The sequence below is a fragment of the Bombus pyrosoma genome, linkage group LG12 (assembly GCF_014825855.1).
Source record: "Bombus pyrosoma isolate SC7728 linkage group LG12, ASM1482585v1, whole genome shotgun sequence".
NCBI classification, from domain to species: domain Eukaryota; kingdom Metazoa; phylum Arthropoda; class Insecta; order Hymenoptera; family Apidae; genus Bombus; species Bombus pyrosoma.
This window is the reverse complement of record NC_057781.1, coordinates 4,605,147-4,628,587: the sequence shown is the minus strand read 5'-3', so window position 1 is coordinate 4,628,587 and position 23,441 is coordinate 4,605,147. Positions and strand designations below refer to the sequence as shown.

General features: G+C 39.0%; 1 protein-coding gene across 4 annotated transcripts in view; it reads left to right on the top strand.

Annotated features, from left to right (window-relative positions):
• Positions 1-23,441, top strand: part of LOC122573611 (prolyl 4-hydroxylase subunit alpha-1) — a 234,282-nt gene that overhangs the window by 93,504 nt on the left and 117,337 nt on the right. For 3 of the 4 annotated variants that reach the window (XM_043740235.1, XM_043740234.1, XM_043740232.1), the window contains one exon: positions 6,183-6,224. The exons of the other annotated variant lie outside the window; for it this stretch is intronic. The gene's annotated coding sequence lies outside the window, so the exon portion shown is untranslated. The remainder of the gene's footprint in view (positions 1-6,182; positions 6,225-23,441) is intronic. 4 annotated transcript variants of the gene reach the window in all.

Genomic DNA, 23,441 nt, shown 5'->3' with positions numbered 1-23,441 from the left:
TTTTTACTTTTAACATTAGAACGTATATCGAGACGAATTTGACACTGTGCAACGTTAAATCAGTCTATTTTATGAATGGTCGATTTATGAAGTAAGAATGAATCATAAAAATCATAAAAAACAAGGCAGTTTATTCGATACATGTCTTTTCGTTTTCAAATAATAATTTACATATTACCTATATTACTAATTAACAAAAAGTATATGCTACATGTTTTATTCCTGTTAAAAAAAAAAAAAAAAACTCTTAAAATGCCAATTTCATATTACACACGAATTTAGAAATTATCAACTACGTTCGAATTAATTGTTACTTACCAAAACCACTACTATCGCATACCTTCCACATTCACCGTTGAAAATGAACTAAAATAGAATTATCCTGTCTCTTACAGCCAACAACTCGAGTAATGGAATAACCGATTTAACCACTGCCTTGCCATAAAATATACTGTATGTTTCGAATATTACAGCACGATTCTCTTGTACAGGAAAAATCTGGCAATTCGGTTTTTTACGAGAAAATAAATGTCCGCTAACGCAGAGCAAAATCGTATAAAATCGTAAATGGAACAAAGTGGTTCTCTATTCTACCGAATCAGTAGAATGTTCGGTAAACATTAACCGACAAAATTATACCTGTTGACAGTGAAATACTCGGGGCTTTTACCAACGTGGTCCACGTCATTTATCTCGATAATAACTAAACGGAGTAACGAGGTTACGGGAACGTTGCTGTAACTTTGACTGAAAAAGTGTATCGTGTAAATTTATCGGGTGTCGTTTGATTCGTAACGCGATATCGTTACTACGTGTAATAAAGGCGATAGAACAATGAGGCCGTGTACAAAGTACCACAACGAAGCAATTTAATAACACCAGATAGTTGTACCACGGTTGCATTTCGTTCACCGCGAAACGTTCGTAAGTGAAATTTCACGAGCTCGTTCACCGTTTTAAGAGTTGGAAAAACGAAGAGCAAAGACTTGTTAATTGAATAGCGTTCCACGGTTGCATTTTATTTTCCACGAAACATTTGTAAGCCGAACCATCTTCGAATTTCCTCAACTTGATCACAATCGCGCAAGTTTGCAAAAGAAATAAAAATTCGTCGACGATACTTTGTACGAAAAAAATTCCATCGAGTCAGTTTTCAGCAAGTTCGTTAATTAAGAACGCCGATTCGTTTATACGGAATCGAGTTTCATGACACAGGGAACGAAAGAAAAATAGAGAGAGAGAATGATAGGAGAAGAGGGAATTCTGCGAATGAAGCGGTTCATTTATTCTCAGTCGAGTTGCACGAATTTCCCATCGAACGAATCAAAGCTCTGCAGTAATTGTATATAATACAATTATCGACGAAATCTCGAGCTTTGATAAAGTCGAACGCCAATGATTTTTTCCGTCCACTCCCCTCTCGATAATCGGATCATTCGCGACAAGAGGATTCATTTGTTTTTACACTGTGTACGATCGGTCGATTTTCCAGCTCGATCTTGTCCCATTTCACCGTGTGAATTTTTCGGGGCTGTAATTCGATTGCTGACGATACTTCCAAAACAGAATGACACGAGCGAGCGTTTTTCAATGAAAAATGTCGAATTTTGAATCCAGATTCAATAGCGCGAACCGATCGTCCCGTTTCGTAGTCTGTTACACCGTGTAAACTGATATTTGCAAAACGAAGGAGAATTATTTAATAATGTAGAATCGAATTTCACGTCATGGCCAAGAATTCGATAGCCGCGTATTCCCAACTTGTAATTTAATGTTTCGACATGAATTTGTCGGTCAACCGTCGAACGCGGCCAGCCTTTAATATTAAAACTTGGTAAATATTTCTCGAACTGTCGGCAAACGGGTTTAATATCGAATTTTTTGAATATTACAAATCGAACACGTTTCATGCGACGAATCAATCAATAGCGTTAAGCATTAAAACCTTTACACGTATCTCATTGGAAACGTAAATCTAAGAATACTTAATTATTTAATATTTAATTTCTTCAACAACATTCACACATGTGTCTGTTTTGAAAAGTAAAAATCTCCGTGAATTCATTTATCCGTCTAATTCCTTAATTAAACCAACTGCTTAATTAATTGAAAACTAAATGAAGTCGAATTACAAGTTTTTCTTTAAAAATGGCCAAGTGTTCGCATACTTTCTTGCACATTCTTCGTCGATTTTTCAACACACCCCATAATCGATGTTTCCCTTCCTCGACGCTTTGACATTTCACGAGAAGATTCCTGAAACTTTGTTATTTCGAAAGTTTTAACGCTCGCCATTCTTTCTTCCACGACGACTATTCTTTTCTTTCTTCTCTTTTTCCTTCATTCGCTTTTTTTCCCTTCGTTCGTAGACAGTGTCACTAGCCCGACGATAATACGTACAGCGGCATTCTTTGTCGAACAGGGAGGATCGTATGTTTGCCGACTTTTCCAGGTCGAATCGCGAATATCCAGTGGAACTTCCGGCAGCGTAGAAACTCATTTTCCGCATCGACGGCCGGCAAAATTGTCGCGATTTGCTTGCTGGAAAACGGCCCGTAAAAATCTATGGCCGGTACTATTTTCCCTGTACGTTCGGTCGCTCCTTCGTGTGCCGATTCGAGAAATGTTTTAAAACCCAGTGGTCGATCGCACTTCTTGCCGGGTACCATTTTTAATCGTGAATTATGAACAAGACAACGGCCGATCTGTCTTGTTTTACCAAGGAAAGAAAATGTCTAATTATATATTGAATAGATGTTATTTAAACGTTTCGTAGTGATAAGAAAAATAAAAGAACAAAAGAAGAATAGATGTTGCCTGGTCCAGTAATATTCATAAGCGTAGGTGAAATTTCTAAGGTAATTTGTGATATTAATTAGTGAAAAAAATACTACATGTTATTTAAGCGTTTTGTAGAAGCGTGAAAGATCAGAGAAGAGAATAAATTCTTTCTAGCATGGCAATATATATTATTTATTTATTGCTATTATTTATTACTGTTAATGATTTAGTTTAGAGCACTAAATTATTTGAGCTGTCCAGAGTTGATAGATGAATGTTGCACGTGTCTGTTTGGTAATATTTAGCGATACAATTTATCGATTAATGTCTTCTCTTCCGTGTGTCAAAGCAAATATGTTTGGATTTCGTTTCTACGGTGCACTGGAAAATAATTTTCCAATTGTGGGAAATTCAAAGGTACACTTTTACTGCATTTAATCTCTATTTAGAGCTCAATCTTTTCTATCATTTTGATGAATAAATACGAATTTGTGTATACATTCTCGGTTTAACAGTAGAATTTTAATACGCTTGATCATAAACTTTTGTTTGGTATCCAAACTATTTCACGCATATACCTTCTCACGCTTCGTCAGATAAGTTAGAAACAGCATAGTAAAGAAATTCCTACAACAGAAATTAATAAAGTAAAAGGGAGCGATAACGAGAACAGTGTTCCACTTAACATGGACAAGAACGTAAAAAATACAGAATTTTAGAAATAGGTTTTGGGAGATAGCGTGCGTTGCTTGGAATGGTCACGATGTTCCAGGTGCATAATAACGGTGCCGTACGATAATCAATCGATGCAAATTTCTGAATTGCACGGCGCATGGACGAAATGAATATCGGAGACCACCCGGCTTTGCATATCGATTCGATCCGACCGGGAACTCATCAAACGAAGATCGGTCGAGGAGAAGATGAAAAACCTCGGAGAACAATTGATAAAAGAGAAGGAAGGTGGGGGTTGGAGGAGGGTTGGAGTTAACGCGGGATGGCCGAAGAAATGGAGAAGAACGGGATAATAAATTGGCCGTGTGAAATGTGCCGGTTCAGCGTTTTATAAGTTTCCAATGGGGAATAGAGAAGCCCTTCGGGCCACCCTTCGCGAGAAGGATCGTCCTTGATACGCGCTCCGCTCCTCCAACAGAGGTAATTTTCAAGTAATGCCTCTTCTTTGACTTTCTCGACATGTGTCGCTCATCTGCTACCTTCCAACTGGGCGATATTTCAAAAGGGCTGTGATATTAGCTTGTTAACTTTTTCTGAAGATTTCCTGGTAAATTATATAGTCTCGTTGCATCGGTGGCTTGTCTACATCGGCTCACGAAAGTATTTGAACACTTGCCATAGGAAGCTTTTCTGTATACGTGTATCGTGCGTGTCATATAAAACATTTTGAAATTTCATAGCGTAATGGGACACCGTAATGGAGAAATATAACAAGACACGGCTGCTATGATTATATTGGTAAAATTTGAAACCTCAAGTCTGGAAATGTATACATAGATGTAGTATCGTCAATGGAATATACTGTTATTATATCCTGATATTTGTGATTTATTTAGAATGAATGGATTGTACAAATATAGACAGAAAAACGATGGTAGTTTACTATGAACTAATCGCAATAACACGCTACAATCTGGACAGCTCTCAACACAACGGAACCAACGTTCTCTTTCACGCAGACCACACTCTCTCGACAACACTAGCAACACCATATTCTACAAAGCAACTCGCACTCTCTGACCTCTTGGCTTATTCTCTCCGACTTCCAAACTAAAACTGACTGCTCTCGCATATCTTTTGTCTTTCCGTAGACCCACCACGCACGTGTTCCACGACCGCTCGTGGCCAAGGTCACGTAGACCCTTTTTACAAAACTATACGATCGAAGAACGCCTGGGCTCTCGCGACATTGTATGTGGTTCACCCGCTAACTCCTAGGCCTTTTGTCCGCGATACTACATAGATTACAAGATATTTGTCACACATATGTATCTTGGTAAGGAATTAGCGTATAGCACGAGTTGCTATTTTAATTATATAATAAATGTTAAATACGGTCCTACAAATATTAAGGTCTATTAACCTAATGGATAATTAAACTGTTTATGGAGGTATTTCCCTGATCTCTGCGAGAAAGGGTGTCCCACCTTTCGCCGCAAAACTTTGCCAGCATATTCTATAAGAAGATAAGGGAAAGATATTATATAAACGTGGGCTCTGAAATGTTTCATTGAAAAGTTATAACAAAGATACGAAATGACTGGTTTCTTGCTCGACAATACATAGGAATAAATTTTCGAATCACAATATGAGTCCATTTCAAAATATTAAATACGTAGGATTGGTATCTACGGAGAATAGAGAGAATAGAGAATTTTTCCATAATTGTGGCAAATACGTCACAAATCTTTTGCGTTAACACCTGACACGTATTAATTTATATTTGATAAATATAATACTTCCGCGGTTCTCCGCGAGTAAAAATCCATTGACGTGATATCCGATGATCTTGGAGGCCAAGGAATTGCTGACCTATTCATCGTTCAAGGTAAGGATAATCTAAGCTAAATCATTGCCAGACTGATTGACCAGATCAGCGAACTCATAAAGTAAACATTAGGGTTTGTGTAAACATATCAAAATTGGCAATGTGTTCTAATGCAGTGTCAACGAGACACCAGTTCCTTATCATCTCGTATTTTTGCCATAATTCTTTAATGTGGCATTTGCTTATGTAACATCTTTTTTCTTAATTTTACTTATAGAATACGCTTTGCAAAGATTTGCGAGAAGAAGCTGGGACATCCTGTTGTATATTTGTATTAAATGTCTCGAAATTTCTCTATATGCTTCCAAATTAAACTTAGAACATTGTATTACGTGACAAACAACATTGATGAAGCTGAACAGAAAGCATAACATCGTTCAACTTGAACAATTAGAATCAACGAAATTCCGAAGTTACCAACGAGCAGAGAACAAAACGTTAGCATCTATATACTAGGTTGCGCTCGATTCCCGCGAGAATGAAACAAAAGTGAACTTGTCTGTTCGGATTTAAGTGGACACTACCTCGAACGTTCCGCTGGCACAGTCCATCCGCTTTGATCCGATTTGTTTTGCCGTTAACTGTGCGTTTGTTGCAGGACAGAGCATTGAAATTCTATTAGTTGGAAATACTTTCAGTCGGGTCTTTTAAATCGAATGATTCCCGTTTCATCGTTCTCTCTTTACTCGGGCCATTCATCGCGATAATGCTAACAATTCCACCTTCGTATTTCCAAAATTCGCGTGGTTATATCACATTTTGATCGCTTTATCCGATGTTAAATGGTATTCATCCGATAAACACCGATGATAAACTCTTCTTATTTTTCTCTTTTCAGATTTATCGCCAGCGTTCGTTCGATTTTCGCCGTTTAATTTCGGTGAGTATTTAAATCAAGCTCGAAAATAACAGAAATATTAGTTTCATCTCGAAATCATGTAGATTTATGCAAAGCTGTGTATGACTCGATGACATTGTCCAGATTGGTTGAATAATGTGAATTAAGTTGGATTCAAGTAACGTATAAAAGGGAGCACAAAATTTTAATTATAGCATGCAACACATTTATTTACACGCGCATAAATTAATCAGAAACAGATTCAAATTAATTGGAAATTGTTCGTGCGCAAGGACCACCTGTGTCGAAGCTCGTGTGTATCATAATCGATCAGTAGAACGAATAAACTTTCCTATCGTTAGCAAGAAACAAAAGTATCAAACTAAAAAAATGTAATCAGATAGTGTTTGTTAATGTTATTAATAAATTCGTATTACTAATAAAACTCTTATCATCGAAACTATCATGTTGTATTCGTACAATTTCTACTGAAAATATTATTAAAATCATTCACGTTGTTGGAAACTTGTTCGTTCGCGAACTCTATCTTACTTTAATTGTTCTAAACTAAATTTAGTAACGTGGCTCACCGATGACCACGGTGCCAGTCAGCGTGTTAAAATGATTCGAATTCAAACAGCTGAAAGACAGATAATTGGAACGATCGGGACGAGGGTTTATCCGCGTCAATAACAAGTAAAGAGCACGACTTCTGGCGTGACAGAAATCGATTGGGTGTAACTCGCGGTTCTTGTTCCGCGGACCAGAAATTCCCCGGAAATGATTGTTCCTCGTGTATGTTCCGCCAGTCAGCCACGAGATTTATCGCGCATTTTCGTGCCTCGATCCCGAAACCTACCAACGAACCGGTCGCAAGCTTCTGGCGTGAGACTTCTCGTCGATGCAGTTCCGTGCGTCGCCGCTGCGATTCGATAGACTCGATAAAGTCTAAACCTCGCTTCGAATAATTCATACGCGGTTTCGAACCGCGAGAACTTCCTTTACCACCGACGTATAAGAAATTCTTTCGTTTTCGTGGCACGAACTTTGCTCGTTTCGTCTATTTCTTTTTTCTTTTCTATTTTCTGCCTTGCTATTTCCCTCAGTCGCTTCCGAAATGCCACTACTGCACTTTGCACCCTTTAACGGTGCATCGTTTATTTTAAAAATGCGTCAATTTATTTAACAATTAACCATGCTGCGTTCTTTCGGTTATTTTCGATCCAATCAAGTTTCTTTAAAGATAAACAATATCTTCGCGCTGTTTGGATAAAATACGAGAAGAGTGTCATTGGTGCGGATGATTTGTCGTTTCAATTGGAAATTGAGACGAAGCGCACAAAAACGTTGTGAGTTTGTTTTTAGAAACGTTTGTCTTCTGAAATGGTAAAGAATAGATTCAGCGGTATTTTTCACGCGACTCAACAATCCACAGGGTTCCTAAACTTTGCCCAATATCCTTCCTTTTAGTGTCTCGCGTGATTTATCGCCGATACAAGCATCGATGAAAATGGATATTCCGGAGCCAATAAAATCAACTCTGATCCAAAGTAACACTAGATAATGCCACTTTTTTAAAGTCTATGTTCGTGAACTCTGGTGTTATTCATTCTCGTGTCAAGCATGATATACGAGGTATTTTTATTATTAAATTCATCCTGAGACCACCTTATCACGATGAAGCAAGGAATAAGGAAGACAACCAAGAAAAAGAAGAAGAAGAAGAAAAAGCAAGAGTGTAAAAGCGGAGAAAAAACTCGCGAAAAGTGTGCTTAAACGTATCAGATTAAGAGTCTAACTGTAAAAAAGTTTCCTAAGAACGTAGCTCGCGGCACGTAAAGGAAATAAAACTTGGTGCTCTGTTTCTGAAGTGGCCGATGAATTCTTGGCTTCTGTCGAAGGGTGCAGTTTACGACACATTTCTGTCTCGGCGTTTTATTATTTATTAGCGAGGGAGAAGCGAAGACGAGGGTCAAATCTCGTCGAAAATATCCAACGGGGTTGAAGAGCACTGCAGTAAACGCAAAGGGTGCGCGCCCCCTCCTTTTCCTTTCCTCCTTTCTTTCTCTATTCTTCGCTCTTCTTTCTCGTTTTCGCTCCTCCCTAACCAACGCTACATTATCTTTCCTTCGTCCCTCTACCGCCCTTTATCCAACGTCGTATTGTGCGTGTCCCATTGTGCCGAGCCCGCAAGGGTGGGATCCCTCCTTTCTTCGTCCTTTCTCCCTTCTTCCGGCTCTTTTCTTTTTTTCTCATTCTATTTTTTCATGACTCTTCGTTTTTCCGTCTTTCATTTTGCACGTTTTTTTCTTTTAGCTTGTTACGATCACATTTTTCCTCTTCTTTCGTTTTCTTCCGAGATCGCCCTTTGTGCAACAGCTTTCTGGTTGTCTTAGCTTGTCTCTGTACCGAGTTCCCGTTTATTTATCTTTCTACGCGAGGTTTTTCCAATTTCCTTCTCTTTTTTCTCGCAAGTTTTTCTTCACTCGTCTTTAGTCCATGAAGTTTTCCGCAGTTTTATCCGATTGAAAAGCGTTCCTTTTCCTGGTTTTCTCGCGTCAACCGTATTTCGTTAATTAGTCGTGTTTTTATAGAATTTCATTTTACTTCACGCGGCTAATTCTGTTCACGCTTTATCTCTTTATGCTTGTGCTTCTTTTTTCCTACGTTCTTACATTCTTTCCTGTGTTCTTTCCTTACGTTCAAGATTTCGTTCCACTTTTTTATTTCTTCTCGCATCTCCCTCCACTCATATTTTACATTACAACGTATCTAGCCTACACCAATGTTTGCTCTTTTCTTTCTTTCTCTCTCCGGTGTTTTGCTTGTTCCCATCCATTTTTCACTCCGCAAGATCTCTTCTTTGGAGCTTTTCCTCTTCTTTCTTTCGTCTTTGTCTTTTTATTTCTCGTTATTCTATAGTTTGTTCATTGTTCAGCAGCATTTATCTTTCCCTGTTTTCGTTTTGCTCTACGTCTTTCACACTTTTGATGTTTGGTATTTCATTATCTTTTACTGCATTTTCTTTTTCGCGTGACATATTCGGTCTCTTCGTTCGTCGTACATTTTTCCTGTTTTACGATCTTTCGCAATCCTTCGGTATCCCTTTCTATGTGCCAAGAAACTGCTAATATCGTCTATCTCCTCTAATATTGCTCGTTAATTTCTGAAAACCACTTTCTACCATATCTTCTTCTATCAAAATACAAAACCATCGCAAACCCTTTAAATCCCCTAGAACCACCGAGAACCGCGATTTCGATTTGTATTCTCTAGCAGCAATTTCAAATTACCCGAAAACCAAGTTCCAGTCTATCTTCTCTTACACCCTCCATTAAACAGAAAAATAACAGTAGCTGCACAAAGTACAAAACCGTGCGAAACTTTTTCAAGTCCAGCAAGAATCGCGATTTTGATTTGCACCTACTCGCAGCAAGCTCGCATTATTTAAAAATCCAACCCAATACATCTTTCCCTAATGTTCCTCATCAACTTCTGAAAACCACCCTCTGTCGTATCTTCTCCTGTCAATACGTAAAATCAAGCCAAACCCTTAAAAACCCCTGGATCCCCCAAGAACCGCGACTTCGATTTTCCCCGAGCCCTGCTGCATGTTGATTTCCAAGCACGATGGTCCGCGGTGCATAAAGTATGACGCAATCACACGCGCGCCATGCTAATAATAATAAAAAGGGGTGGCTTGGCTAGCACAGCCCAGACACAATGCAACTTGCTGCGGGAACGGCATCGGAGAAACAAAAGATTCAATTTTACAGACGCGCTGCGTGTTCTCGCGCAAGAGGATGGCTCCGCTTGCTAACGAGCCACCCCCTTGGCGCTGCGTGAACACGAAACACGACCACCCCATTTTCAGTGCACAGTGGCACCCCATCGTCCTCGTTTTTCGGCGGTAACGCGCGTTTCCCCTCTTCTGTGCGCGCTGGGTCGAAGACGGAACTTGGGGGATGTTCCTGGGGTTAGACGGGGATTCAAGGGATGAACCGGCTGAAAGAAGGGGACTGTTAGGTCTGGCTGGCGTCGGGCGAGTGTGCGAGCAGAGGAGGGCTGCTGTGGGAGGTTTGGGAAGAGGATGCGAAGAAGACATAAAAGATTAAGTGAGGAAACAGACGGTTAAGCTGTAAGAGCGAGGGGCGAGAATGGATGGAAATTTTTTAGTTGAAAAATGCAAGGAATTATACGCGTCAAGAGAAACAAGACGTAGCGGAAACTGATGCATTAACCGAGGATGTTTACTTATTTATGGAAAATTTGTGGGTGAATAAAAAGTGCACGGAATCCATGTGAGATGAATTCGTTCCAACGTTTGAATACAAGCGGAATATTGTCGCAGAAAGAATAAAAACAAATCAATCGTCCAGATAATTTCCGAATCGAGTTGATTTCCAAATTTTCTTTTAAGTTTCATCTCCGTCCTGGACCAGTAGTTGCTGCGATTTTTCGTCTTCAAATTTCTGGAGACTATCAGAACGTGGTTTTTAAACGCTGGCATATTTTTTCCGAGATTAATCAGAAGCGGTATGACACTGTGGAATATGTTGTTTACGCGGCGTCATCCTGTATATTTTAATTAATAGCGGAAATTGGGAAATGATAACGAGTACCATTAGTAGTGGTACCTTCGTATGACTAGAAAAATTCCATACTATGAAAATGAAACGTAGAACCGTACAAAAGATACTTCATCGGAGAACGTGGATATGTAAAAGTACTTTCTGTAGCCACCGTAGATTCTTCCTGGCGTCGTCAGATATTCCCCTCGGCCGTGTTTCCTGTCGAAATAATATCATCCCCACGTTTCCCTGTTTCTGCTAAATAAATTTCGCTGTTGACATGCGTTCCTCCGTGGCTGACGTTCTCGATACAAAAGTCTCTTTGTCCGTACGACCCTTTTCGCGCACGCAAGGGATGAAGCGCGAGGATAGTTTCCAGTAATTAAAATTTGAGACCAGACAGCCGTTTGACCATCGCGAGCTCGACGAAATAAAACGGCAGGGAGATTATGCCGGGGCGTTTACGTTAAACGCATTTATGAGACGACCAAGAAATTCACTGAATGGCCGGCTAAATAGAGGATGAAAAGGTACAAAGAAATTTTGCTTCGTGGACATATATAAATAGACTGTTAAAAAATAAGGATTCGCTACGGACAGGACATACAGTACTCACCGAGAGGGATAAAGAGTGTCTAATGGAAATAAATTCTGAAAAAGTAATATATAAATGTATATACATCTTATCTTTGATTGGTAATTTAATTCGTTATTTGGTTAATAATCGATAATAAAACATATTTCTGTCTATGGGTGTTTCCTCGGTCGTTTAAATTTACGAACGTTTTCTTTGCTGGCTTAAGGAGATAAGGAAGATACTTGTCAGACACCTTTATCGTATTCGATATATTAGGTTGTCCGAAAAGTGTCTCTCTTTTACAGACACGTCTTTTACAACGACGTATCTTTATACAAACATGAAACCTAATCCGTCAAACGTTGTGATCTTTATCTTGATAGAACAAAATGGATCACAAGTAATTCGATAAAATAATATAAAACGGAAAATGTTGTGCATCCGTTATTTCCTTACAAAACGAAAGAAACTTTTCGGACGACCTAATACGTGCACGTACAGCGAGAAGGAATAGATTCTAACGTTAATTCTGAATCGAATAAAGCATTGAATGCTATTCATAATTTATTATCGTATCAAATTTCGTGAAGAAACAGAGATAGATTAATATGAACGATCGATTTCTTATTAACTTAGAAAAGCATTTTGTTGTTCAACATTAATTTTTCAACTTTTTATCGAAAATTGGGTTGACCAAACATTTGGGGTGAGGTATAATCGATTTTTTTGTAATCGTACATCGATCGTTAAAGCTGTTGTTTTAGGACGAACAGGCAAGTCATAGCCGGATCGTCTATCTCGTCGGATAAATGGAATTGGGTAGTTTGGCCAACTTCGTTCCAGTCGATGGCGACCTGTTCTTAGCAAAAACTCTCAAAAACGGAAGTTGAATTGCTCCCTGAGGGAATCTACACGGTCATCTCACTCTAGAACCAATGACTATAAACAGTCCGTTAAAGAATTTCGATCTTTCGTCGTCTCAGGTTCCGTTTCGTCGAATGGAACGAGTTGTTTCGATTATGGCTGCCATAGTCGCAATCGTTATACGTTGATAATGGCACTTTGATCTCTTCCACCACTTGCTCCGAATATACCTAGGTATCTCGTTCGCTTTCTTCGTTTCGCAATGATATCCTCGGAAGGACAAAAGGATAGAGATACGAAATCGCTTCAATTTCGGACGAAAGCTACAATTCTGTAGCATATACGAAACATATTCAGAAAATGAATCCCTAATTAAGCTATTAAAGAAAAGCAGAAATTAATTTCCACAACCTTTGACGTGCATTGTATTCTTCATACCTTCAACTGCTTTTCTACGTACCTTTTACCATTATCGAGGCAGTTGTCATATAACGGAGCACCGGTTTTTGTGTCCCGGTGTGAGTATAACTTCCGAAAAGCCAGACGATGTGACACAATTTCGTGGAGCCACGACCGTGAAATTTGCGAGAAACAATTATTTAACGATTATATGATCAGTTTTGATGCAGTAATTCGCCTCGACTTTACAATATTTCTTGATGTATTCGGTAGATTAAGCGACTTTAGTTTTATTTGTCAGAATCTCTCGATGTATAACGTTTGAGTCCTCAAATGGTACGCAGTAAGGACGTGCGGGTATCTGGTTGCCATCTTGCCCGCGGTGTGTGGCCTGGTCTAGGTACAGTGTCGCCCGAAATAACACATATAACGGCAAAATAATAATAAATTGACGATGTAAGACATCATTCTTCCCCCAATGGACCGTTTATCTTATTGTTGGTCACGGGTGACCACCATGGCGCCTTGGTAACAGTCGATAGCGACATATTATAACAAGGCTTCGTTTATTTCAACAAACCATTGGCATTCGTTATTTCGTCGTAAACAAAACGTGCAGAATATATTGTTGAAACGTGTAAAAGATATTAGTAAACAGTATTTGCTCATTCTATATATAATAGTAAGGTATATGCACAATTCTAACTTTAATTATATGATTATAAAGCAGCGTTTACGATTATTTTCTAAGGTGTGTTTAGAATAATATTTGTAGATTACCCCTCAAAGATATGGATGCAAACACAGTGCACCGTTAGATGCAAGATTTGTTCTCTTTTGTTTGATGTTCTAATAAAAATGTTTAATTGTTCAATGGGGCACTTTTTATTTCAAAGTACCTTCTATTTATCGGTTATATTGAAAATGCCCTAATTGTCAATTTTCATACAATTTTTACAATTATAAGAAGTTCAAGCGCTGCGATTACCAATTACCAACGTGGCAGTCAAAGTGTTAAACTAGAAGAGGTGTAAGTAACATGTAGGTAAAAGGTCTATTTAATTTTCTACTATCATCGCTTGGATGTTTCTTGACAATTAAACAGGAACGCCAGAGGAATCTGGGCGTTTCCAATGGAAGTTGTAGAATTATGGGCCTACGATGGAACATGGAGGAAAATATGTGGGTTATTTGCGGCACGGTGGCTCGCCTATTAGGAAAAGTTTATCAGAGAGGTGTTGGGAATTCTGATTGCTTCGGAAATTTGGTGCTGGTGGTCCGAGGAACAATTTCGGTGCCGATAAAAGGCACGGTGACGATCGGGGTATTTCGTGGAAATTGCTTTATGGAACACATTGTCGCATTGTCTACCATTTTTAATTAACAATATTTCGTTCTTCATCCATGAACCAGACGATATTTCACTTTTGAATCTAGTCAAAAAGAATCTGTTGTAATTTTTATTCAGATTCAAATTTTTCTACTTAATAGGATTATCTATTAGCAATTTTACTTCAGAGGTAAAGAAACCACGGAATTTAAAATATTTTGAGACATCCTAACATCTTCACGGCCAGTGCGAGCAACTTTGCCTGTCAACGATTATAACACTGCACAAGTTATACAGAAATTATTGGAAAATAAAACATGTAATCGTGGAGCGCAGAGAAAAATTAGGGGGCGAAAATGTATGGAAAATGTAAATTTAGAGGGACGCGCAGCAGAATTCCGCAGAAAGAATAAGAAATTTTTATAGAAAAAATCGCGTGTTCGCTAACAACGAAACACATAAATAATTCCGTGAAAGATGGCCAACTAAATCATTTTTCATATAAAATCGACACATGACATTAACCCCTTAGCCTACACGCTATCTGCCGATCGCGCGAGTCATAGTAAGCAAGAAATTCGATCGCGCGCCGTGCCATTCATCTGTTCAGCCGTGTGCCAGAAATGGTGCAAAATGTATGCTTCTTATGACATGTATATTTAGGGGCTACAGAAAGAATTGTGAAATAATAAACAATGTTTGAGGACAAATAGTGTTTTTAAGACGTCTAGGGCGTAATCGTGATCAATTGATCAGTTAAAAAAAACAATTTATTGTTTAAAAGTGGATAATGAATCACTAGCAATTTGTAAATTACCACGAGTCAGGCACGTAGGTTCCGTTTATGGCACTAATTCTTTACCACGCGTCAGACTCGTGGGTTCCGTTTATGGCACAAATTCTTTACTACGAGTCTGACACGTGGTTTTCGCTTATGGCACAAATCCCTTACAACGAGTCTCCCTCGACGTTACAGGCTAAGGGGTTAATCAGCCATCTCGTTACGCAATTAACGTTAGGACAAGTGCAAGTGCTAATATTTGTGAAAAACAAAAGAAAATGTAAGTTATTGGCTCAAGGAAAGCAAAGAAATCTAATGCTCTCATCGCGTACCTAGTACCTATGAACATCTTCACCGATGATACCGGGGAACATAGTCAATTCAAAGATTTAAAAAGCGTATCGATACGTCATGTTTTCTCATTCATAAATCTAATTTTCGTTGACTATCTATTGAAACAATAAGTAAGAGTGAGAGTTTAATATACAAATCAATCTTGCTGTTTCAATCTTTTTCTGTTTTTCATTTAAATTCGTTCCAAAAAAAAAAAAACTAAGGCCATCTATTCCGGAATTATCCTAATCCAAAACATGCCGTCGTGAAAGCGTTAGAAAAATGAAAAAAATGCCAGATAGGTCGTTTTATCTAAGTAGAGCAGAATAGACGAGTTGGAACGCTGGAATTGGCTGCGAATAAGTTCGCCGAGAACCGAGCAAACAACTATTCTACCTTTCGTGTGGGGCTAAGAATCCAAAGGTTCCTGGGGATGGTGGAAAAAGGGTGATCTGATTTCCACCTGAACGGATCCGCGTGATCGCGTACTCACGATTCCGTTACGTTTATGGAAAGGATAAAAGAAACAGAATGGTTTTGTATTCGATCGAGCTTTCCAAGCTTTATGTAGAGACGGTAAATCCATCGTGCTCTCTCCGATTCGCTGATCTCACGCTTGTTCTGTGAGATAGTGCGCTAGACTGTATTGGCATTCAGGAGGTGAGATGGATGGATATATTTGTTGCGGGGCAAGTGCGAGTTGTTTGGTTGATTCTTGGAACTGAGACGATGGAGAGATTCGTATTCAATGGTTCTGTCGGCTGGATTTTACGTTTGGAGGTGTAAGGCGCTTGCTGTCGGAGATAATATTCTATGAGAACTACATATACGTTAGAAAATATTATTATATCGATATAAATTCTTCTAAGATGATATTCTTTTCAGACGATATAAACGATATTTTCACGTAGAGTCAGACAGGAGAATCTATTGAATTTTCCGGACCTGATTTACCGAAGGAACTAACAAAGCACTTTGTCACGAAATTGTGTACATTTAACTGGTATTAACATATTTTTCAAAGGAATTTTTAGAAGGAAAATCGAGGTTTATTACTTACAAAAGTCTTGGACAAAGTTACATAAATTACAAGACCTTGTTCAACGTTAAGGGAATAGCAAAATATTATTACATATATTAATGTTATATAATATCGAGCTCACTATTTTTATGATTTCACGTAAATATAATTGATGCTTGTAATACTGTGTTTTATATCTTTCTACTTCATTTTTCTAATTTTACCAATTTTATGTTTTACCAATATGTGCCTCGGTACACCCAGAAAATGTACAGACCTAATAATCTTTACTATAATATTTTATATCCAAGGACCGTATATAGGTGTGTAGAGGTTTTTACTATGTTTTATATTTAAGGAGTAAACTTCTGTAATTGTATAGGTACCGTGACTGAATAAAATACAATTTTCGGTACACATTGCTCGTGTCAAACTAACGAAGAAATAACGGAGGCAAACAAGACCGTAACGTTTCTTGGACGACAATATCGTCTCTCTTTCTTTTCATCTCCTCCTTTCTCCCTCTGCTTGTCCCGCTTCATCAGCGCGATAAAGAGCCTACCAAGCGATTCAGCGTTTTACTCGCTGCAACGTAAGAAAACACCGCACGAGGGCAGACAGTGGAGGAGAGCATCATCGATATCTCGAAGCGGGTAGCTTTATCCGATTGCCTGGTATCGCATCGGTGGAGAATTAAGCTTCGTAAGAGGTTCTTGTTCCTGGGACCAATTCGGCGAACGTAGGCAATATTTGTGGAAATGATTCGACCGATATTAGGCACCAATAGAAAAGTATGTCTGCCCATTCTTTGCTTTTGCCTTTTCCTCGTGTCCTTTCAATCCGTATTAATTTCTACGAACGTAGGCGATAAACCGGGAAGAATGACGCTCGACGATTCGAAGGAAACTCGAGAACCGAGGAAATAGCACGCTTTTGTGAGGAAATGATTGGAAAGAAATCTCCCGGGGGACGAAGAATTTGTTCCTAACTGGTCGGTTACGATCGTGTCTTTCGTCAATGGGTGAACATTGAAAGGTGTCACAGAATAGAATATTGTTACTGGATATGTTTCTATGTATTTCTCGCTTTGAATAATACGAATACTATTAGTATTCATATTGCTTGTTAGTGTGATGGCTTGGTAGTATTAGGTAGAATAGTTATCGTATGACTGTTATAACGATCTCTATTATACGTTATCGCGTGAATCGTTCTGAAACCATGTTGATCAACTTGACAAATTAACATTCATATTATAACGATCTTATTATCATCAGGAATTTATCAAATTTATCATGCATCGAGTTATACGATTTTATAGCAAGCCGTCATAAAGTGATCATATTACCGTCGCACGTATAAATTTATCTCTTAGTCAGGCAACCAACTCTGCTTAACTATCATCAAATTACAAACACCACAAACTGTACACATTCGTGTACTCCAAACTTCGAGCACTTTAAACCAAGCAGAAAACCTACTATACTGGTTTTACCATCGCGAAACTTGAACATTCTCCAGATGCGAACCGTAAACTCGTAGTATTTCCGACTTAGAGCGAGCGAGCGAAGAACCAACGAAAGAAGAAAGGAAGAGAAAGAAAGCAAAAGTTCGCCGAAGCTCGTATCCGCGCATAAATCATGCGAATGTGTCTTACGCGGCGAATAATTCACGCGGGTGTCGCCGATCTTGGCCAAATCGGCGGTAATGCAAAGTGACACGCGGCGAAGATCACGCGAGGATTGTGTATTAGCGAGAAAGAAGCCTGTGAAACATGAAGATGCACTATCGGCCATAAATACTACGATATCTATTGAACACATGATAAGTTATATTTATTGAGAAACTCCAACGAATTTTATTTTATTAACTTTGTTACATGCTATCGGCATTATAATACCACAGAATCGATCTGAATCTTGATTCCTTGCATATTCTTACACATTGAATTTTATGCAAAAGTTTCAGGTATTGAGATTTAATGTTACGCTTTTAATTGACATGTCACATAATGATTATGTGAAGGATCAATGGGCAAAGAAAGAGTATTTTAACGAACAGAACCGAATTATATTAAGGAAGTTAACGAATTGTATTAAATAAACTTTCTAACGCTAGAAAATGAAAGAAATAAAAAATATTAAATTTGCATTAAATATTACGAAACGTGCAAATGCTTATGACCGACAGCGTACGTAAGAACACTGGTTCGCGAAAGTATTTGAACGTTTATCATGGAAAACTTTTCTGGCCATATTTTACGTGTTGTATATAGGACATTTTGACATCTCCTTAGCATCTCAATGAGACACGACTTTCTATTTAGCAACAACTGGGTATAAAGCGTAAATAGCTATCTTAAGCTGTAACTTTGCACAATAAGTGCCAAATATGATCTCACTGAATATCGAAGTGTATTGATACAATCGATAATTGACTATTTACATACTTTTGACTATTTATCTCTTTTGCGAAATATATACTTGTACCGAATATTTTATAACTTCTGTTTCAAACTCTACCAATATGATAACGGAGTGTCATTACACTGCTAGCGAAATTTCAAAATGTTTCGAACAATGCACGTGACACATTCATAAAAGGAGTCTACAAATGTTCAAATATTTTGATAAGCCGATACATATATAATACACACATACACACTTTATTCTATTACTGCAAAATGGATCATACATAATTCGATAAAATAATATTAAACAAAAAATGTTATGCATCTGTTATTTCCTAATAAAACAAAAGGAACTTTTGAGACAACCTAATATACAGATATATCTCCAGGAAAGTGTCTCCGTGGTGGAACGTTGTTTTCCGATTTTCCTCGAGGTTTCACGCTTATCCGAATCCGCTTTCAACGGCCGCGACGCTTTCTACAGGAAGAAAAGCCAGCCCGGAGCCATTCCCTGTTTTCCGCTCGAACGTCGCCGGCCAACGAGGACCAGCGGCAGTTTCTCCGTCGAGAGAACAGCCCGCATGTCCTCGCCTCCGCTTTTCCCTGTTTGCTCTTGCACGTTCCCTGATACGTCACCGTCCTTTTCCGTTCGCCTGCCGACAGAAGATTTTCCATCTTTCTCTCTCTCTCTCTCTCTCTCTTTCTCTCTGTCTTTCCGTATTTCGTGTGTCTGTCTGGCTATGTCTCTGCGATTCTCTGTCTCCGTTTAGAAGCACAAAGAGGAGGCCTGGAGAAGAACGACCGGGAACGGGACTGTAGAAGGAGGAAAGGGAATAACTGTTGGGCGACAGCCGCCTGGCAACGTGTTCTCTGAATAGATTAGAACGTGGTAGGAAGTTTGAAGGTTTACGTTTGCTCGTGAACAGGGTAAAAGTGGAAGGCTCGGGCTTTTCGACGTTTCAGTTCTTTCGGTTCAGTCGATTTTTGCTTTACATTCTCGTTTCGGATGTGTTAGCGTTTCAGTACTTTTGATTCGGTCGATTTCCAGTTTTGATTCTCATCTGGCAGATCGTTTTCTCAGTGCTTTTAAAATTCGCCCCAGAATCTTGAGACACTTACTCTTAATGAAACTTTGCTATTTGATGTGAATTTCGTGAATTTCTAAATGCGCCTATGTTTGAACAGACTCGCTGATATAATCGAATGTTCTCGATGTCTTTGCTACATAAAACTCCATATATGGGAAAGCAGAACGCTATTTTTGAAATTCAACTATTTATTCGCGTCATATTCCTGCAATGAATGGACTTACAGAAATATATCATGCAATAAAATTAACAAAATAATTAAGAAACAAAGTATTCGTATATAAATTTATATCTCGGCTTCCTAAAAATCTCTTCGATCGCGTCCAGAAGAGAAAGAATTTTCGTAAACATCCTCCATCTATTCATAATGCTACCGTTAACAAATTTGCAATACGAAATCGACTGTATCCTTTTGCAAAATGTTTCGCCCCTTAACGTTTTATCTGTGCATTTAATCTCCTAACTCCTTTTCGTGCTTATTCCAAGTCCCGTTCGCATGGTATGTACATCACGAAAGACTGTAATCGTTTCAATTTCCATTTCCGTGGATGTGAACGGTGGTGGCAGCGAAGAAACTCGAAGCACGTTTACGGGGCGAGCTAGCTACCCCATAGAAGCGAAGGGAAATTTTTTCGCCGGTCAGGCGGATGGTTAGGTGCAATTTCGACGGCCGACTTCCGCAACTCTCGTTCTCCTCGTACACACGTTTCGTTGGCAGCGTCGTTACTGCCGCGATATTTCTCCAGTCCGGATTCAAAGGAGCAGTCTCGTTCTGCCTCGATTACGAATAAACGAGGAATTTGTCGTAGCCGTGGTAACGAGCAGCAAACGGAAGGGATGAATAAACATGGCGAGAGGTAACAGAAGACGCACGGGACCAGGAGGAAATAAAGATTAAACCGGCGGGGTCACAGTGAAAAAAACAAAAGAAAAGAACACCGCGATTCACGATTCGCACCGTGAAACGCTTCAGGGAACAAGAGGAGAGAAGTATTGTATAAGTTGATGGATATTGAATTGGAGCTATGTGCAGAAATTTCAGTTGTGTAAATAGAATATGTTGTACAGTGGCTCGCAATACTGTTGATAATACGGATACATTAGGCGTATTATGTGAAACTACTTGTTGTATCATTAGCATTGCAACGGGCCACGATTATCATATCATATAGAATAGTATAATTTTAAAAATGTTGAATATATAATAGTGAAATGAAAGATGTTTGTCATAAGCGTAAATTAATACAGTATGACCAGTTGTTTGAAAGTAAATATTGTCTCAGTAAATGTTGCGATTTACTTGCTAATGATAGAACGAATGATCGAGTTTTACCGATATAATCGTGATGATCTGGTTTTGTGGCAGTGCTAATGGAATTTCCAAATGTTTCGTACGACACACGCACTATATTCCTAAGAGTTTCCCAATGTCGAAAATTCGAATATTTTTGTGAATCATTCTTTGCATCGAAGCACCTTCGTAATTAATAGATTTCTTTATCAGAATTCGCTCCCTTTGCCCTCAATTTTATTAGAAAAGTGACAAATACTGGCAATTTCTAGTGGTTTTAATTAATTCGATGGCCATTATAGAAAAGGGAAAGGAAAGGAAAAGAGTAGAGAACGTATTCGTTTCCGGTGTAATCGTAAAGGCTGACTCGCAGCACCGGACTAATGGAATATCCTTGTAGAACGTACGGGCTAGAAGCCGCTGGCAAAGTCACCGGAGGGATACCGTGAATTCGAGAATGCTAATACGCGAGAAAAACCCGATCAACTCCGATGTTTCGCGTTAATCCGGAATTTATGTGACGTCCTCTTCGTCCGATAAACTCGCACTGAACGTGGATTACTTGAAAAATGAAGTAGAGGGAATTAGGAAGTAAAGCGAAGGAGTTCTACTTCTCGTTTTGGAAGACTTTAAGAGAGAAAGTTTTAGATGGTGTTTCACAATGTGCGAAATTTACGTCCTTACGATGTTTGTGCGATATACAACATACGAAGTGTTTCGTGGTTGATAATAAAACGGAAAAACAACCAAAAGTAAAAGTATCGAAAACCGACAAATTCCTGTCAAACAGAAATTCAAATATTTCCACCCAAAGACTCGTGCATTTTTTTAAATGCTTTGCAAAAGCTAAAAATACTCTTTATTCATACGGAAACGAAATATATTTAAGAAAGCGGAAAGTCTGAACACGTAGTTATCAATTATTCTTCTGAAATGGGTAGGAAAATATATAAACAGGATTTCTCTCTAGAAACTTACATGCTTTCCCTTAAATCCGTTACAAAACCCCTCAAAATATGCGGTGTCTTCGCGGGAGCTAGAAATATCGAGGAAACCCAGAAATCCCGGGACGACTGTGAATATCTCTGTCGAATTTCCAGCGAATTCCTCGGCGTCTCATAACGGCGGTGAACCGGCTGTTATGGCGGCGTACAGCTTCTATTCTCGTGTTCTCCGCGAGGAAGACGCACGGCAGGCCGTTCGAGAAATCCGGCAGACGCGTTTTTCGCCAACCGTTTATGCGCGATTGCTTTCGCATAAATTCGTCGAGACTAGGGAAGAAAGGCACGTGTGTGTGTACGTATAAAGCCTAGAAAAGAGAAGAGAAAAGAAAGGGAGAGAAAAGAGATGGAACGAGAATAGAGGGTGGACTTTCTCCCTCGTGGCGCGCGCGCCACTTGCGGCTTTTCCCTTCGCCCCTTTCCGAGCCAGTGGTTTCCGATATTCGAGGAGTTGCCAGCGGCGATAAGGGGAATCGTATTGTTTCGTTCGCGAAAGGAATCGACGGGTCCCTGTTTATTCGACTCGCTGCCGAAGCAACCGGCTGCATCCTGTAAACGCATTATCGTCTCGTCGAGTGTAACGCCACCATGCACCCGTAATTGAAAGGTTTTAATGCACGTAGGAATGTTACCGTAGGGGATGCTGCGCACGAAGTGAAAGGGTGACGGAAATATTACCGATGCCGATGGTTTCGATTAAATTTACAACGCGAAGAATGCGCTTCACCGCATGTATCCGTTCGCTTTACGTGTTTCACGATGTCAATTTGTAAATTGTAGTGTAAATTGTAATGTGAAAAATGCACTTTTTTACAATTTTTGTAACTTTTAAGACCCTTGCACTGTAGATTAACAAGCGAAGGTGTGTGTGTGGCAGTGACATTAAAAAACAATCATTTCGAGTGAATTTTGGACATACTATAACTAGTTTCCTGACAGTTCTTGTTATTGCTTGATATTACACTGTTAGATTCTGAATCTGTGCTAGAAAATACATAATGATCCTCGTAACAATTACTAATCTTAAGAATTTATGTTTAGAAGAATTTATGAATTTACGTTAGAAATCGATGGTTTCATTGTTAAGTGATTTACAACAGACAAAACAGCCCGTATACACGTTATTTCAGACTTCACAGTGTATTCTGTAAGAACCTCTGTCTCTTCAAACTCTTTTTCTCTATCAGAGAAAATGGGGAAAGTAAAAAGAGAAAGAAGAAGAGAACGGAGAGTAACAGGTTCGACTGTTTGCACGGATAATCAGATTACAGTGGCCATGTGCTCATCGCGTTCCGCCATGAAGACAACGGTTGGCCTTTAGGAATCATCACGGTCGTAATAGGATTGGGCTAATTAAAAATCGATATTTACGCTGCGTCTTTTCGTATCACGCGGCTAGAACGACACCCTCGTTTATGGTCCACCGGTCTGTCAAAGTAACGATCCTAATAAACTCTTGCTCGTCGATGTTATCCCTCTGTTGTACCACCATCCAGGAATTTGTTGCTGCGCCACGCTGTAAATTGCAGTTAATTGCCAACTATCATTTACCGACGTGAAATACGCTCAACAACCAGAAGAGTTTTTACTTTT